Source organism: Colias eurytheme, chromosome 1 (assembly GCF_061535395.1).
Source record: "Colias eurytheme isolate Ceu_HAF_F1 chromosome 1, ilColEury1 Martin Lab GWU primary, whole genome shotgun sequence".
Taxonomy (NCBI): Eukaryota; Metazoa; Arthropoda; class Insecta; order Lepidoptera; family Pieridae; genus Colias; species Colias eurytheme.
In genome coordinates this window covers 3,195,119-3,213,251 of record NC_142980.1, presented here as the reverse complement: position 1 = coordinate 3,213,251, position 18,133 = coordinate 3,195,119, and the positions used below count along the sequence as shown (strand labels likewise).

At 33.7% G+C, this 18,133-nt stretch overlaps 1 protein-coding gene across 1 annotated transcript in view; it reads right to left on the bottom strand.

Annotated features, from left to right (window-relative positions):
• fax (failed axon connections) overlaps positions 1-18,133 on the bottom strand; it is a 50,275-nt gene that overhangs the window by 10,381 nt on the left and 21,761 nt on the right. The window lies entirely within an intron of this gene.

Genomic DNA, 18,133 nt, shown 5'->3' with positions numbered 1-18,133 from the left:
ACAAAGAAATTCACATTCGCTTTATCTACCATGCTTCGTCTTTGTCTTTATCTTCCCACCATTACACATTGAAACGCGGTTGATGATTTCGCAGTAATATAATTTCTCTACCTTATAGCCATACTTGTTTGTATACAATCGCTTTGCGCTTAACTGATCTCGATAATTTGTATAAGGTTAAATAGCGCAGCAAAAAGCGTCATGTGTCTATATCAGTAGTTCAATAAAGAAAGTTTCATGAAGTAAAGTACAGAAATGTCTAAGTAAACATGTTTAAGTGTTAAAAATTATACTAGATAAGTTAATTCGCATAGTAAGTTATTATAGCATAGCATTCCAAAAGCGCATGCGTTCAAAAGTGCATTGCCCGATAACACTCGCGTGCAAAGTTCATAGTGAAACGTCAATAAATCAATTTTGGTCCGCCATGTTGGGTGGACATTTTATCTGGGCGCTAGGGTCTATTTTTACCGGCCTAGCAACAAGCTCTGGCTGCGCGGGGTGGCGCATGCGCGCTGCAGCTACCCCCGAGCTTCACCTCACATACGACCTTTCGCTCCTACGTTACACCCACAGAATTAATATCATATATTTCGCATTTGCTCTCTGATTTTCTATTCATGGTTTACCTTCGGAATATTAGATTTTTATTAGTAATATGTGCAATTGATCGAACGACATCCTACGCAGAATAAAATTCAATAATATAATAATATACATTCGCAATATTGAAATTAATAAGGTACTTCGTGGTAAGAGCATATCATTTTATTAAACTCAGACTTCATATATCAAGTTTATAGTCGGCATAATACAAACGCGTAGGTAATTAGATACGTGGAGCTTTCTAGGAGAAATTAAATGCCTATAGCAACCAATGTAAAAGGAATATCTACTTGCTCATTTTTATATGATTACATAATTTATGAGCTCAACTTGTTTTTCTTTACTTTAAAATCATAATTGGACCATCATTTTTTATAAGAAGGCCGGAGAAATTAGTACCTACAACTAATGTACTTGTAATTATCTAGATTCTAAATTAAGATTGAGAAATTTAATTATGCTTACGTCACTTCATCTGATCACTACCACACAAAACGGTAACACAGTATTTACAAAAAAATAACTCAAAAATTTAGCTGGGCTATCTATCATCGCAATGGTCATTTAATTCAAGATCTGTAACGATATTGCCTAGCACGCAACAGGTCTTAATAAAATGGTCTGTAAAGTCTTAAAGCGGAGTTAGGGGGGTTATAACTTGCGGGGGCGTCCCCAATCACATTAAGATGGACAAAATGATATACGAGAGCTTTGTTATTTGTTAGATATTGATATTAATGTAATGGATGTGAGTCGGATTATTAAGAAAGTAAAAAGTGGAAGAATTTGATTTAGATATTTGTAATGAAGATGACCAGATAATGCGATATCTTGGATATGTACTTATACTTTTTGCGAAGAATTGACATACCTAATATCTTTCTTCTTTAAGAATTTTAGATATATCACTTTAATCAAATAATTCATCGAGTACCTACATTTTAAAATCTTTTATGTAGATGCATATGTTTCAGTAATAGAGCTGTGATAATTTTAGACAAAAACAAAACTTTGTATAAAAAGATGACGTAGATACTTAAGAGACTTAACAAAAAAATTTAAAAGATCATATTATGATATAATTACAAACACATATTCACGAGATACTTATATAATCACATATTCATCTCGAGAATTGCTCTTAATTTTATTTGTGATTAACACCAGTGCTTTAGACAGATAATAGTTCATTGTACGACCATCTGCTTGTTCTTGTGACCCCGCAAGCTGTGGGGTCGCGAGTTAACTAGCATATGACTCAATACGTATCGTAAGATGTTAAGAAAATACTTAATCTCAAAGAGATCTTTGTTACTCTATAGTCTATGGGCTTCTGTTTATATGTATTAATTACGATACATTTTTTAATTTTATTTTTGAGATAATAAATACATTTCATTGTAGTGACATTTACTTAGATTACAAAATAAAAGGCAGATAGAGCATGTCAATCGTCCATCGCCCTTGTCAAAGAAAATACGAAATCAAAAACGAATACGAAACTCCGTCAGTGCTATAGCGATTCTAGTGTCATGCAATACGTCAAAAGGGGTTTGATATTTTAGTAAAAAAATGCTGTCTTGCGATATTAAAACGCTGTAAAATTTGTTCCCGAAAACAAACAAAAAGATAAAACATCGTTTCACAGGTTTTCTGTAGATTATTTGGCTTATTTAATTTTGTATACAAATATTATTTTTACATATACGAAGGAATTCAAAACTTCAACGTATGCTGCCAGTATTTTGAAAATGAATTTGCCATTTTTATGGGTAAAACAGTAAAATGGTTAAAAGATCTACGGGGTAGTGCTGTTGGATTTTTCGATCGTGAATGTGATTATTTGTATAGTGCAATAAAGGTTCATGATCATTATTAGATTATTTTAATAAGTATTTTACATTTTTTTTTGTTACTTTTATAAAAAACGTCATAGTCGTTTTCGCTCGCGATTAAATTCATGTGAACTCCATGATGGGTATGATGAAAATAAAATGTCCCGAATTCTCGACTAAAAATTACCGCTATTCGCATTCATGTTTTGAAAAATAAAAACTTTTTTTTAATATAATTTATTTAATAAAAAATTGAATAAAATGATTTTGTCCATATATAACTTTAGGAGATAGGTGCTTTATGTAACCAAATGTTTTTTACAATATTATAAAAAAAATATCATAAACCCGAATTTAATTATATTAAAATAAAAATTAAAACTTGACTGATAATTTATGTAGCCTACGTCATTACCACCACTACCTTCATAATTCAGATGATTGCAATGACACATCACAACTCAAAATCGATCCAACAGTTAATACTGCAGGGCGTGTCAAAGAAATATTATACATACATACACTCGAAAAACATAACCCTCTTTCTTCCGTAGTCGGGTAAAAATTTGGGAAATTTTTAAATATCTGGTAACATTACACGCACACAGAAGCACCGTGTACGTACAGTGCAGCGGCGAAATGACAGCACACATAGCTTTATAGAAATGACGATAAATAATTCGGTTTAGTTCGGCAACGCTCCATCTGTCTTTTATTTTGTAATCTAAGGACATTTATTAATTAAGCTTTAGCAAGCTTAGTTTAATTTTATTGTATTTTAAAACTTAAACGTTAAATCAGTTGAAATCTTATATATAAAATTCTCGTGTCACAATGTTAGTCTGCATACTCCTCCGAAACGGGTGGACCGATTCTCATGAAATTTTCTGTGCATATCGGGTAAGTCTGAGAATCGGCCAACATCTATTTTTCACATGTACCACGGGCGAAGCCGGGGCGGACCGCTAGTATAATTATAATGAATGCTAAGTCGCACCCAAAAGTTTAAAACAAAAAATTCAAAAGCTCAAAGCTCAGATACTTTATCTGTACGTGACGTAGCTATCATTTTTTCTAATCTCACATACAAACTCATCGTAACAATAGCATTCGTATAGTTTTTGTGTATCTATGGGTGGTGGTTTATCTCCCGAGTCTCGTATCCATGGCGACGGGCAGACGCGAGGCGGGGGGAGGCAGCTGTATTGATTTCGAGTTCACCGGCCGGTAATCCCGCCCCCGGCCCCCGCATCCCGCCGCGCCCTATCACTGCTCCCTGTCCCTGTCTACAGCTATAACTAACTTAATATGATAAGTGATTTTTTGACGCGCCGCACCGATACCGGGGGCGGTCTGTCTGTGATCTGATAGCGTCCTGGAATCTAATTTTGTCCCTGGACTAGACTATTTACACTTTGAGCTACTCGATACTGCGATTTCAAAATGGCGAGGTAATGCATAGATTTTACTTTGGACGCGGTTGTCTACATTGCTTTAGCTACAGTCGTACTTCTATACAAATTTAAGCCATTGAAATCGAATTATACTAACTTCATTTCTGTATTTGAATAGCGGAATTCAGATTATCATGTATACTACTTTTATTAAAAAATATTTTTTAACTAAATCAATTATAGTTAAGTATCTGAAAATAGTGAAACTCTTTTAAAGTTGGTAGAAAGTCCTATTCAAAAATAACGTCATTATAACAGGCACGTCACCCACATCCCAGACCCAATGTCGAACCCGGTCCTATCTCAAAATCTATTTCCTTTGGAGACAACACCATATCCTTAGCCTTAAGGAACGCATATACCTACATGTATATTTCGTTTATAGCAAAATAGGACCCCTTGCTTGCGTTTCACATAAAATGCGTACGAAGCTTGAGAACGGAACATTCCGGTACGTAAAATAGCAAACAAAACAATAAATAAAACAATTTACGAGCACTAATAACGGTCGCGTTCATTTTTCTCTTTTTTCGAGAGCGTAGCGTAGACAATGCGCGGATCCCACGGATAGGGGACAGATTAAACAATTAATATTGTGTTCGCTCCATCACTGCCCTATACAGTCGGTTGCTCTTTGTAACACCATTGGAATAAATCGGTTACGACTTACGACACTTATTTTTAATGAATACGCCAAAAATAGCAAAGGTTAAGGATGTTGAAGCTTTTGTATCTTAATCGTCAAAGGAGCTCGTGGGTGGCCTAATGGTAAGCTCTTCCACCGCCCATGTACATATACAGAGGCGTTATTGAAAAAATGTTCAAAGGAATATCAAATCCGTATCAATTTAGCTCATTATAGGTTACACGTGAACCGTCTTATAACAGCTTAATAATACAAAGTTCGCAACCCAATGTAACCTATTTTCGAGTAACGGTACACGTTCCAACCCACACCATCTGGCAACAAAAGGCGAAGTACAAATCGATTGTTCTCTATAAATACACACTTAATAAGTTGCGAATTACTGTCTTTTATTAAAAAGCGTAATCAAGGGTGCTAGGAACGTGAATTATCACCCAGGGCGATCGTGGATTAAAGGATACGGAGGTATTTTACGTGGAAGGCAAGGAGATTAGCATATTAAGCACGCCACCGAGCTTCCTGTATCAGAAACAGGTTCAGCTACGTGGGTGGAAATACACTTTGGGTCGTGACTTATAATGCTAAGCCAGCTCTCCGTGTACTCGTAATATTGTTCGTTGTTTAATGAATAACTATAATTTGGTATTGAGCATCGCGCCGAATGTACACGGTTTGGATTTCATTAATTTCTCCCCTTGACCAATGACGCATTCTGGACCGTAAGAGTATTTGCTTTTGTTAATAATCCCGAAAATTGTGGCACCCTCAAAGTATGACGTTTATTAGAAACTTAGAAAGTCAATAACCTACATGTTTAAACTATCCTATCTCTCAAGTTGGATCGAACTGCACATGGTGTGCGAATTTTATTATAATCGGTTAAGTGGTTTAGGAGTCCATTGAGGACAAACATTGTGACACGAGATTTATATACATATATATATTATAAGATTTTCCCAAATTTCAAAGATGACCATAACTTAAGTTTAAGAAAAATTAGAGCCATTATGGCAGTGAGTCTTTAAGACTGCCTTAAATAATAATCAGTTACCCTCATAAATCCATAAGATAGCGGTACTCTCATATGCCAGCGTATAAAACGTAAAAACAAACTGCACCTTCATTACGCCTACATGGGCTTGAAATATTACGGCCATAGCAAACAAAGGGGAAATTTCCAGAGCTCAATAAAGTATTTCTATTAATAGTGGGCCTAATATGAACTGAAATACAAACAAGGGATCAATACAGCGTATACTTGCATTACCCGCTCATTGTGACCATATTGCAACAATTATGTAGCAGTAAAAGTACCACAAGTACTTAATAATAAAGCGTGACTATTGCAATAGATGAATAGAACTTGCAAATTTAGAGCCTCCAGTGTATACGCATTTTGAGATAACGCGGTGAACAGGGCTATAAATAACTGAGGTAAGTTAAAGCGGGATATAACTGCATTACTTGAGCTTAAAGAGATAGCAATAGTTAATTCCCCAGGATCATGTACAATACAGAGATCTAAGAGAATTATTTTAGCTTCGGAAATCTAAAGCCAGCGGTAACAACGATTGTCTGTGATATGAAATGTGATATGTATGGTCGATTATTACGAATGTAACTCCTTATATGTACGATATATGTACTTAAAATTGATAGAATTTTACTATCTGCAACAGTACTCCAATTAACTATTAGAATAGTCTAAACATTGCTTTATTTAAATGCTTACTGGCAACAAAAACGAGATGCAATATATTAACGATGTTCAATTACCGCCGCCTGCACAATTTATAGCTTGAAGATGGCTGGGCTGTAAACAGAGGCTCTGTTATAGGGCCACAACTTGAGAGTTTAAAGAACATGAGAAACAAAGAAACAGACGATCAACCTGAGATATTTTAGCAACAGTCCTTTCTGTATGAAGTACAATATTCCAAAAAACCTCGTCCTATTTGTTCTTACCAATTTAAGAATTATTTTTATATTTACAAAAAAATAAAAACATGGATGTAACAGCAATTCAAATAAAAGTAAGAGAAACAAATAAATTAAGGAAAACAAAATGAAATTGCGGAATAGAATCCCTCATCCATTACGTAGGCTTTAGGTCTTCTAAGCCCCTATTTAGTATTTTTCCAACTGAAAAAGCAAAAGGTAAAGGTAGGTAAAAATAGCAAAAAGGTATCCTTTGCTATTTTTTCACAAAGCCAATTATAATAGGTAGATTTTCGAAACAAATTAAAATTTTATGTTTTTGTAATAAATAAATAAAATTATATGCTCATTGGTATGTGCTTTACAAGCGTGACAACCCTGACTTACTCAGGTACCGATTCGAGATACTCGTTCAATGATACCGGTTTCCATGAAGCCTTTAAATTCTTTATTTATATGAGAAACGGATCAACTTTATTCTACGTTACAGTTATGAAAAATAAATTAACATGAGGTAAAGGACGCTCAACGAATGGAACGTTATTGTTCTTTCAACTAGAGATACAAATATGTTGTAAATAAACGTTTTAATATATGTTTAAAAGATATGAAACTGATATTCATGTAGTTTGTAGGTTTGGTATTTAACTATTCATATGCCAGGAACAGGTTGATTAATTGTTAATAGATTTTTTCGTAAATCCTTTCATGTCCTTCTTTACTATAATTTTTCCTTTTATGTAAGTATAATAAACTAAGTTTTATTCATCAAATAATTGTATATCACACCTATTAAAAGATAAATATCAAATTGAACTTCCATGTCGTACTTAGATAACATTTTTCTAACCAATACTTAAGTCTAGCATTATAAGATCAAAACTAAATTGCAATACCGTATATAATTGTCTTTGTCTAATGACAACTTTCACAAGTTGTGGGAACATTTTACATTGTAATTGAGACATTATTTCACTGTACATAGAACAATAAGTAACCTTAAATTACCATTTTGTACAAAAATTATACGATTAGTACAAATCTGGGGGCACGGTAGTGCCCCCGCCAAGACGCCAAGACGAGCCAAGCGAAGCGCACGGGCACTACCTACTTTTTCTCGAAGCGTTGTTTTGTCACAAATGTAATTATAATTTTGTTGCACACGTCAATTACTGGACTGAATATAATATTTAAAGAAATTGGTTATAAATAAATTAAAAAATTAAAGCTGTAGTTTTATCAAGACATCCAGTTTTAAATCTGTCCTAATTATTATATTTCATTAAAAAGTACACTCCCGGAATACGTAAATATGTATATTCATAAGTTTGGTATAACTCAATCATTATTCCAAGTTTAATTAACTTCGTATTTCAAATACATTGTGACTTGTGAAATATTCTTTGTTATAAATGACGTCGTTGGTTATAAAAGAAATTAGCCAGCACTTGAGTCCCGTGGTAATTTCGCAATAAAAGTAAGTACTTTATTTTCCTCCTAATTTCCTCATAAAATTTAGCAAACAAATAAAAAGTTTTGGCACGCGCTCCTGCCTCTGATCACGTTGATCCTATCACGTGGCGACAGAATAACGTCAGAAGCGTCCGTGGTTAGCCCATACCTCCTGTATTGAAATTCAAATTTAAGACAAATGGTTAGGGAGCCAGGTGCAAATTTGGTTAACTATTTCCTCTCAAGAGATAATTCGTCAGACGCATGAGAGTATAGTATTATAAAGCCTCGTGAACGTCAGCTGGCGCTCGGTTGGGGGGGTGAGCGGTTGTAGCCTCCCACGCACATAGAAAAAAAAATACATTTATTCATTCATTTCCTCTCAGCTAAAAATTTGTCAAATTGTAGCTAACCCAATATCTCAACGAAAAAAAATAGTCAGCTGGTTACAACATGGTGTATTATACGTCAGCTGGTGTCTCGAACATGAAAGTTAAATTTAAAGAAAAATTTATTTTCCGTTATTTCCTCTCAAACAAAAATTTACCTGATGATAGCTTATATGTAACTGTGGATAAATATATATGTCAGCTGGCTGTATCTTGGTGGAAAAACCGTCAGCTGATACGGGAGGCTACAACCGCTCTTCCCCCCAACCGAGCTCCAGCTGACGTTCACGAGGCTTCATAATACTATACTTTGATGCATTTTACTAATTACCGCTTGAGAGGAACTTGGTCATAAAATCTGCTGCTGGCTCCCGGACCAAAAGTTTTTAAAAACATTTCGCAAACAACTTTCGGTTACATTTATGCAATTGTGAATTCATTTTTCAAGATTTTTTTTTCTTTTTTAGGGTCGATATGGTAACGGTTGACCACGATCTCGCCTGATAGTTTGCTAAGATGTGGCCAAAATGGGCTTCCCTATAAGGTACCTGTTCACTCACTTGAATTATTATCATTATCAATTAGAATCGTCGAAAATCACGTTCGAAGAGTATTTCACTAGTCAAGCTTTTTATTATTAATGTTTTAATTGACCAACTTAAATTTATCACGTAATTATATTGATGCATAAACAAAAAATACGCCTAATAATAATAATAAATTATTTGCAATACAATGTATTTGTACGTGACATATATTATTCAAGGCGAGATTAATATTGCAGGTAAAGTCACGTATCAAGCGTAGATATGAGACACATGTTTTGATGCTGATCATCTAATGTAAATAATAAAAATATATCATTGTTCATGGAAATAATATTGTTTATTGAATTTGAATAAAAATACTTGTAAGTATATAAATGTGGTAGTTCGTGTATTTAAATTAATAAAATATGATAGCCATTTTTCATAGTCTTCTATTGAAGGTTTTTATTTCAAACCTTGAAACCATTCCTTTTATTTCACATCATAAATTAAAAGGTAAGCGACAAAACCTTTTTATTTGAAAATTACGAGGAATTTGAATTATAATAACGAAATAACACGGTCAATGGCTATTTCCCTTTTATCTACGTTTTGCTTTATTATTTTATTCACTATTAAATTAAATTGAATTGGAAAATAAAATTATAGGTGAGAAATGAGGGAAATGGTCATGGTGAATTGTTAAGTAGGGAATATCCAGGTGCCGTTGTTGCAATGTTTTTAGATTATCGATTTGGGTAACTTTTCAGGCCATGGTGTATCAATTCATCTGTATAAAGAATATATAGTAGAGCTATGTATTATACCAGTATTGTGATTTACATTTTAAACTCTTAGAATTACATGTATATTGCAATTTGCAATGTAAAAAAAAAAAATAATGGTGCTCAAGTGCAAAGTCGTAGTCGAGAGAAAACAATACTGCATCTCTTCTGACCGGTCTCAGAGGATTTTCGACCTAACCAAATATGAAACTATAAAAAATGCTATTTCCGTGTGTGCCTTAGTCCTTATCTTGAAGATTAACTAACAACGGAAACCACAAAAAGGATTAAAATTCCAACAAAATTAAGCAATACTTAATGGCATGACGTGTTCCTTTGTCTGTACGTTGAAAGAATTCTTTATCACCTTGTACTAAATCCTCTAATATTTCCTAAGGGTAGAAATATTTAAATCCTATTGCTTCTTTAATAACATAAACTGGCTCTAACTAGGTTACTTGCATATTATACAATTGCAGTTAAAAGTAGGTTGAGATGAGAACAAGTAGAGAGCGCGGTTAGCACGCCCCGGTTAAAGGGATGAAAAACATCTAATGCTCACCGCCAATTATATTTTTCTAGCCTAGTTAACTGCGAAAATTAACTGTTAAGCCTTTACGTACTTATGAATGCTATTTAGATTTAAAAGTACTACTGCTGTTCATTGACCACGAGAAGGGTATATTATTTCACAAATTAAGTGAAATTATGTGTTATACTATGTTCTACGGTCTACCCAAGCTTGGCTATAGAATGTTCCTAAATTTCTGAGAGTTTAAAATCCGAAAAACGCAAATAACACTGTTAAATGTTAATAAATCGATACCTTCAAATTTCGCATTCATACAGCATATTTTGTCTTTACCTAACTTATATACATTGAATTAACAAAAATAAAAAGTTGGTACATACATTGTTAATACCAAGTTACCAACGCTGTCTCCTATAATAAACATAAGCATGAAATTGTATTGCGGTATTTCTGTATGCATTATATAGAACTTGCATTTATTCTCATTATTTTGTCGACAGTAGGTATGGGAAATGCATGCGTCTGACAGTCGCAAGTTTTCTTTTAGTTTAGTTGTTTATGGAAAATAAATATCACATTTATTACGTACATTAGCTGTAGGTACACGCCTTTTTTGAAGGGAATTCACACTTTTAACTATAATCATATCATGTTATACAAGTGACAAATTAAACCAAAAATCATTAACTGTTCTTGTGGTATACTAAAAGTTATAAGCTGTAAGTTTTGCCCGATATAAAACCCGACTCATTACAATTCCTTTCGAAGTTATATCGATCTGTTTACTGCTAAGGTTTTCTGCAAGCGTTTTCAATTTACTCTGGGGATGCATATTTTCCGCTGAATAGAGCCGACCTAAATCCAAGTGAAAAACAAGTGATTAATAAAATCCCCGGGAATATTGTAAATTGGTATTACGTAGAGCACTAGAGCAGATTAATGAAATTGAATCTATCAGCTTCTAATATTTATATTTCCCGTTATTTTTCAGATATTTAGCAACTTGATTAATGTATCGATCCGGAAGTACTTTCCTGTCTTCATATTACAGAATTAATAATTCAGTTGTTTTGGAGTACAAGGGTCGGGTTAATTTTGAAGGCAACTTAACGTTTCGCCTACACAAGCTATTTATTGACCTGTAGATGTTATTATTGGTTTGTAAAACGAGAAGTTATGATATTTCTCGAAATAATCATTTCTTATATAAATTCAGCAACCCATACTAATATTTTTTATTGTAGTATAAATATGAAATACTATTTATTTGTCGAAATAATAACAAAAATAGTGAGCTAAGTAACGAATGTTTTATTACCTAGTGATGATACTCAATTAATTCATAGATAGAAAAGTCGCGTAACAAACCCTTCAATTTAATGCATAAGTATGGATTAATATCACAAGTGCACCCCACGGCCCCATTTTAAAATATACCGCTTTTTTTTAATATCTAGGTCAGAGATTTGCGCTTTATTATTTCACATCTATTTAGCAAAATTAAAATAATATAATCGAAATAACCAGCACAACTAACTACGAGTGCGATTTCAACGTTAAAACCTATTTTAACGGTCCTCGATTAATATTAATCATAAAATAACGGTACTTTACTAATGTTACGAAAATGTTTCTCAAATTGATATCATACTGAGTATTATCTAAATATAGTTATAAGGCTTTCTGTTGTTATGACTTGCGAGACGTACTTAATTCAATTCATTATGAAGAATATCAAAATATGAGTCTTAAATATAATATTAAATCTGGATAATAATAGTGAAAGTACCTAGTTCTTTAATTTATTTAAAACATTTTTCTATTGTCCGCAATATTATCCTCCAAATATACAAAACATAAATGAAACAAGTGAAATTCAGAAAAGATAATCCCGCTATCAATTCGTTGTATCCTTTATAAAGCAGTTACCCAAAAAAGAGCGCCAAAACATTGTCATACAGATAACATCCAAAAGCAACCGTCTCAAGTGGACAATAAACTAAGGCTACGTTCACAAGTATAGCGATAGGCGGCTGCTATCTATTGTTCTATTCGTATGTATAATCCGCCGTCGCTACCGCTCGATTCGTGAACCAGCAAAGATGGCGGCATGGAAACAGACGGGCATATACCCCGGCTGGGTATGTATGTCCCGGGACCCGGGGTGTGCCCGCAGGATCGATCCCCGGGGCGCGCAGGCGCGCGGCTCCGCCCGGGTCGTAGCACTCGCGGTTACCGACCTATGGCCCCGCCCATATAAATTTACAGTTTACACTTAATGTACTATTTAATAGGCTCAATTAATTGGTTCAAGCCTGACATGTGCGTCGTGCTGCACTCAGCTAAGCTCACAATCGTATAATTTTTGATGCGTTTACTCTTTTTTTATGCGACAGCTTTCGAATAAAGTTCGGTACTGAATTGTTATGAGTTAAGGCATTAGGCGTTTAATTTCAATGGACCCTTCTACCCCAATAACGACCCTAGCTCGCTTTGACACGCACTGATCCACGGGACTGATCTAATGGCCACTTGTCGAGCTCTTCGCTCGAGAAGCAATCATACTAAATTAGGGCTAACCAGAATACCAACGCGAGAAAATAAATTATAAACACTAAGTACGATTGCGTAAATAAGAAACTATCTAGTAATCTGAATTTTCTATAACCACATAATATGAAAAAGCTATTTTCATTTCCTAAGTATGAAAATGTAGTAAACACATTTTAATTAAAAAGTAACATCGAAGTATTTTTCCTCCACTATAAAATTTTCTATTCAATTTCTTGCTTTTAAAAATCGAGTAATTACTTAGCAACGTTCGCCAATGTTATTAATTTTTCATCAAGTTTTCAAAGCGTTCAGGTTCCTGTGGAGTAGATTGAATTTACTCTAACTAAATAATTACAATTTCCACCTATAGAACCGTGTAATTAATTCCCGTTAAGCGTTAGTGACAGCTTCTCAATCAGGTCATTATCTGCCAGCGCCAGATTTCTGCATGCACAATTTTGAACAATGCTATAATCCCGTAAGCCTATAATTACGGAGCGACCTAGCTAGCTAGATTCAAATCTCGACCTGCTTACTGTGATATGCGGAGTAATTTAACTTGGCTTCAACTAAAACTGGAGGCTGGAAATTTTATTTACTCTTGAGATGCCCCAATTACTTTTTCTAATGTCGCGTATGTAATGACACAACTTTATAAACGCAAATATATTTTATAGAGCTCTATTTAGAAGGTAAATGGCTCATTACCGTAAAAGCCTTCGCCGCGTTTATTCATGGCAATTTATATATAACATTTTCCCCAATTTATAAATCCTACAAATTCTTTTGATCTGAGGAAGTGGTTGACAAATTTGCTTTCCAGTTGTGAGTATCAAGAATATTTCTTGTAAATTTTATTTCTTCATATCTATACTATAGCATGGACTAATAGAATATATTTCTATTAGTCCATGACTATAGCTTCTTAAATTTTTAGTCTTTGCCAGACAATAACTTTTACTTGAACATGTCACTATTATATTAACTATTGTTTGATATGAATGTGTTGTATGATTGACATCAGAATCCAACCTCTTCAATGTAATACGATTTCGTCCAATTTTCTTTTTCGTACGACGAATAACGGAATATGTCGTATATTCCTAAGTCATACAATACTATATCCCCTAAACGCATGACGCGACAAAAACTACTACTTTGTCCTAACAAATGACATTCATAACAAACCGCTACAAGCGTTCACTAATGTTATAAAAGCATAACAAATTGCATGCTATGATAATCACGTTTCATTTCACGGGGTACTTTCGACCGACCGGCGCCGACATGTCACTTTCCCCGCCTCACAGTCTACGTGACAGCGCCGTAAATGTTCCCCCCTGTGGGTATGGGGTAGGTATGAGACACAAGAATATAAGGAGCTAATGCATATATCAAATGCTTCAAAGTCCAAGTGCAGTTTCTGTATAATAGGTAATTATGACATTCGATGACATAAGCTTTCATTGTTATAGAATAATGGAACAAACACTGTTCATGGGCGAGATAGTATCAAGTTCATATTGCATTTAGGATATATAATTAAAAGGATATATAATTAAAAGGATATATAACAAACTAATGCGACACTATGGCGACACTAATGCGTAGGAACTCGCGTATCTTGTCATTTTCTTTTTGTGATGAAATAGCTGGTGTTTGGTTACTGATTTGTAAAGTAGAGAAAATAGCTCAAACAGCTCGTTACAATTCTAAGCAGTTATTATTTTTCAAAGAGAAATTTTAAAATTAGTACCTGCATTTTCTTTCAGGGAAATCTCTCTATAATTTATTTCTATACAACCCTAACAAGCTACAATGAATCTCAGCAGGGTACATGCTACATCTAGTACATAACAAAATGCTTTATTACCCTTCTGAATCATATGCAATCATGAGAAAATTGCAAGCTGACATTGAAATCAAACTATCAATTGATTTAGTTACTTGATGCTCTCGGCCATAAATCAACTCGCAACATGGGGGATCTTATAAAACTTCTATTATGTCCTTCCCTACAGATCGAGACTTTTCTTTGCTTAAGGGATAAACTCACAACCCTCACATTTTTTTAGTAACGTGATCTTTTCCGCTTTAATGTATGTATTTCATTCACGGAAGAAATATTTCTACAAATGTGGTGCGGTACACTTTTTGCGGTTTATTTATCGATATTAACAACTCCCAATATGATTTTGATCTCACTTTTCATAATATTATTTATGCCAATCAATGTAGAGATTTACCATCATTACTTCTTATAACCCTCACACAAAATACATAAAGTCATTCACTATATCTAATAATACTGTTACCATGAACGAAAACAAAACCAAACAACCCGCATTTCGAATGACACAACAATAACCCACTGAATGAATTCTAAAATTATTACGGTTTCTAAATATACTCCATATTTACATCCTTATCAAGCTTTATATCTACATAAGTTCGTCCATCGACCTCACAATCAAACGGACTGTACATCCCGCATCATGGTAATTACTCGCTTCAAACAGTACCAATGTTAATTTTAATGTGTAAACATTGTATCAATGTACTGTATTGTTTAGAGTTTCGGGGAACACTTATCGTTCTTGCTATTTTGAAATTGTTTATGTTTAATATAATTAGAGGAGGCATGTGCTAATGGCTACTAATAAATTAGTATAATCATCGCATAAACAAAGAATATATGCAAAGTATGTGCCAACTACTCATGAAGTCAAAGGGATCTTTTTGTGGCCTTGAATATTTAAATGTAATGGCTCGTTATTAATTTAGAAGCACGTAATTTATTTCATTTGTTTGTTAAACAACCTTTGTGCGCAGGATCATATGCATATATAGTATTATGTAGATAGCTTTTATTAACACGATTGTTTGTCTTCAATGAAAGAATGTTACCTCGGTATTAAAGTGGGCACCATAATAGGCGTTAAACTATTGTCTAGTACTCAAGTAGAACATGAGCGATCAGCCCACACGAAGAATTCCTTCACAAATTGTAATGCCGTTTATATGTATGTATTTACTATTTAGTATTTACGAGGAAACCGTGATAAAGGTTTAACAACCTGTGACATGCGTGTTTTATATATTTATCCTCTTAAGCTTTGTCGATCGCATTAGTTGCTTGTTTTTGCTAAGTTGAACTTGTCACTTGTATTACGTATACGTTTTTTCTGAAGCAAAAATCGTGAAGGACTTAAGATATAGATTATAAGTATGATTGAATAATCAATGTCGAATAATTTTATAAGTAGGAACTCAGACGCGAATCAAATAAATCACGAAGCGATGTACTGATAAAGACGTGTACCTACATTATAATCGTAGATAAAAACTAGAATTTTAATATTACAGGCTATCGAACTAGCCAAGGAGCTTTAATACAAAAAATTAATAACCATTAAATTAGACCTACATGGTGTATGACTGCGTATACGAAGCAAGGACCAAGATAGAAATAGAATACCGGACTTGCTTATCTTATCCCTAGGAAACATGTAAATTTTAAGTTTCATCTATAACTACTATATACTATATATACTAGTGATAAATACTGCAAACTAGGTAGGTACATCAAAATTTGCATGACAGTTGAATGTAAGCAAAAATGAATCACAACGAAATATAATTGCACCGAAATTATAAAATATTCCTATGTATTATTATAAAATACTAGCGGTCCGCTTCCGTCCGGCTTCGCCCGTGGTACATATTTAAGTTTTCTCTACATAAGAACCATCCTGGTACCTACTTCAAGGAATATAATAAAAAAAGAATTATCGAAATCGGTCCACCCGTTCTCGAGTTATGCGCTTACCAACACATTTTGCGATTCATTTTTATATATAAGAGAAGATTAACAAAATAAGCTAATCAAGAACGTGAAAATTTTCAGTCTATATAGTCAATAATACATCAAAATTTACTTGTCAGTTGAATGTATACAAAAACAATACAACAGCCAGTGGAATCGTACCAAACAAAACAACTCCATTTCAGCAGCATTGGGGGCAGGTGGCCAATAAAGCATATCACAGTGAACAAATTGCTCCGAACGACGACAAGTGGTTCAAACAGGAAACATTGACAGGTACCGCACGGCTCAGCGCGGAAATTGACAGGAAAGTCTGCCATTTCCTCGATCCACAACTATATCACTACATATAAACTATACATACACACACTAGTATAAAACAAAGTCGCTTTCTCTATTGGTCCCTATATCCCTAAGTATGCTTAAATCTTGAAAACTACGCAACAGATTTTGATGCGTCAGTAAGGCGACGATTTCAGTATATTTTTTTTAATCTTGCCAAAGAAGTTTCACTTCCGACACGTGTGCTCGACACACATGCTCTTTTTTATTTATTTATTTATTTTTTTTATTTAGCATCAAAAATTCGGATATCGTAGATCCATTTGTTAGTAATAGTAGTTTTTAATAGATAGAGTGATTAAAGAAAGTTTTAGTATATAAATTATTAGGTTTTAGATAAAGTGATTAGTGAAGCCGCGGGCGGAAAGTTAGTTGTGAATATATCACAGATCGCATTGTCAATCCACTTTCTATATGTATTTCTTGTGGTTTCATCACGAGTAATGTATTCGTAATCGGTAACAATTTCTACACTTATACGGTAAACTGGATAAGGAAGTTGTTGTCGCTAATGTATGAGATAGGTGTGCTTTTAGTGACAGGAATGAATAGGGATTAAAAAATATTAATAACAATTGAAGCATTTAAGCCCTTATAAAAAGTAATAGGGATTCTTTGTTCTTTTATAAATACCAATGTTGTTGAACAGAAACTGAATTGCGTTGAAGATATCCTTGTATTAGTACAATGGTATTTCAGTGTTACTATTAATATTAAAAACAATATTCGTATCGAAAGCTAATCTTCAATTTTACTAAGTTTTATAGAAGCGTTTCGAAACTATGACTAATAAGTTAATAACCAACACAACATTGGTGAACCTCACATAACACTTAAAGATAATTAAGAACATTCCAATTGCCTTTCTTCATTGCTCAACGCACTTTGTCTCAAGATAATCTCTTGATTAGACAAAGAGCCAACTTCTTTATTTGCATGACTATTGAAAAATTAAGAAGTCTACTTTCGAAAGACATTAAAGCACTCGAACATTTATTTAACAATACGGACCAAGTCGATTAATTGCATCGATAACACGCAGAATTACTATTGTTAGCAAAGATCTATAAATAATCGATTACTTTACGGATTATAAATATCCGTGTTAGCGATATTTTTATAACTTTATTTGGTCTTTGCTTTTTACAAATTAACGGAAGACGAGTGTGGTGCAAACGTAATTGCAAAAGATGTTTTATAATGTTTCCGTTCGTTTATCAATTATCATCAATATAAAATTCCTTTAAG